General features: G+C 42.6%; 1 protein-coding gene across 1 annotated transcript in view; it reads right to left on the bottom strand.

Moving 5' to 3' along the window:
• The window catches only part of cdh8 (cadherin 8), a gene marked incomplete at its 5' end in the record, with an annotated part of 125,765 nt that overhangs the window by 14,433 nt on the left and 109,053 nt on the right, over window positions 1-2,279 (bottom strand).

Below are 2,279 nucleotides of genomic sequence, written 5' to 3'. Positions count from 1 at the left end.
ACACACACACACACACACACACACACACACACACACACACACACACACACACACACACACACACAAACTGAAAGACCATTAGTACATGTTACAGTTTGTCAGGGTAAGAGATGTGGTGTTGTTAACCCTGTTTGGCATTTCTCGACACTCAATGGCTCCCAAAGGGTTTGTATTAATGAGTTAGGACAGCAAAGTGTCACAAACAACACAACAGAGAGTGGGGAGAGGGGATAATGGATGTAATGAAGATTACATATAGGACTGGGTGTGAAGGGTGTCCTTGTTTTGTTTTTAGTAGRTTTTTGGTGTTTTAGCCACTTCTCAATTAATAATAACATGAATAGTGACTTTTTTTTACKAAGGCATTTTCTTTGTCAAACTATTTCAAATTTGACTCATTTGCTGCCTTGTGTGCATCACACTGACTTTCTAAAAAAGTGAAGGCATCAATGCATCCAGAAAAAGAATGAAACAAGGCGTATGTGATTGGAACGTGCCGAAAAAGGGAATATTTTGAATTTGTTTGAAGCTGTGAAATTGCTCTTTCATGTTGCTGCATGCGCAGTGCCAATTCCTGGGACAAGCCCACTCAAAACTAGCTAAAAAGGAATCTGTCATTATGGGTCATCTTTGGTTTCACACGTTTCGTTTGCCATTGTGTGTGACTGTCACAAACAGCCCACTCGACCAAGGGAACACACGGGAGCAGTAATTCACGTGAGCTAATTACACAGTGAGTCGCACAAGTGTTTCCTTACCCCTGGGATAAACTGTCTCCATTCTTCTCACTTTCACATCTTCTATCACAATCTCAAACCGCTCTAACAGTGAGGACCTTTTTACCCTCCCCCCATTCATCTGGGTCTCACACTTTTCCTAATTCAATCCCCCACCTATCCACCACTCCCTCACAAACAGACATCCTTCTGTCACCAGGCACCCTGTTCACCCTGTATCCCTTTGTTCCCTCACCCTGGGTCTCACATCACTGAAACCACTCATCCCTATCAGTGCAAACCTGTTGGCAGGGACCCTGCTGCATTTATGTGAGAAAGGAGAAGGTTGATGTAGGAAGGAAGGGACAACAAAGGAGTGAAAAGAAACAGAGAAGGAGCGCCAGACAAAGTTGAAACAACTGTTTGTGTGAAGGAGGGTGCAGCTTATACAAGAATGGTGGGGAATGAAATAAATAAACCACTGGCCCAGATTCCAATTGTTGGGGAGATGTACCGAGCCGTGACATTTCCATTTTTGAGATGAAATGGTGTAAAATCCTCTAGACGCCGGGCTGGGAAAGGTCCACAAGGACCCCCCTCCAACTCCCATCCTCCAAGTCCCATCCCCATTTTTTTTTCTTTCTCTCTCTTGCCCTGCAGACGCAGAGCACTTTCAAGACAGGCAGACAGCAGCAAACCACCTGGGAGCAGCCTCTCTGCAGCAGCCTGAGTGGATCCCAGTCAAACTCTGACAGCCTCACGTGGAAGCAAGGAGACAGACCCTGAAATGTTCTGCCACCTGTCACTCAAACTGACAACGTGCCGTGAGAAGAATTAAAAGCAAATAAAAAATGATACCCAGCGTAGTACGTGTGCAATTTCCTTGAGTGCGTGCACAGCTGCTGTTTTCCTTTGCCTCATCTTTTTCGAAACTAAAAGGCACCAGGATGACCTCAGCACTGGTTAAACACAACGCTGAGGCTGCTTGAGCAAAATCTTTCAGATCTCCCTCAAATGATGTCATACTTCAGCTTTATCATGAAGAAAATTTAGTACACCAATCATCTGTGTCACAGAGGCTGTTCATCACATGAAAAATAAGTCTTATTTCCTGTAAAGCCAGGACGTCTTTTCAGTCGGAGTTTTATGGGTTGCAATAAGTCTCGTTTTCCACAAAGACTATGAAGGCTCATTTTACAGTCATCACCCTTAGATAAAAAGCATAAGCCTACTCTTGCGAATAAATAAAAAAATAGTAATATTGTGTCTTTCATCCAAAAAAGATAAAAAAAACTTCATTGCAAATGCATTGCAACATCTTAGTGTTTCTTTTTTTCCTCCTGCTTTTCACTGATAATGCATCAAATCTCATCTCATTCTGCAATCCAAGACATCTGCCACTTTTCAACCTCCAATCAAGCTGCCAAAACATGAAAACACAAACGCATGAATTGTTCAGAAGGCCAAACACTAAAATATCCTATTCTGAGCTGAACTTTGCCATCACTTATGTGATTAATGTCAATAAAATAGCAGCTTCCACTAAATTTCAGTGTTAGATTC

This window comes from Austrofundulus limnaeus, unplaced genomic scaffold, assembly GCF_001266775.1.
Source record: "Austrofundulus limnaeus strain Quisiro unplaced genomic scaffold, Austrofundulus_limnaeus-1.0 Scaffold124, whole genome shotgun sequence".
Lineage (NCBI taxonomy): Eukaryota > Metazoa > Chordata > Actinopteri > Cyprinodontiformes > Rivulidae > Austrofundulus > Austrofundulus limnaeus.
The sequence above is the reverse complement of the archived record's forward strand: the minus strand, read 5'-3'. Positions and strand labels throughout refer to the sequence as shown.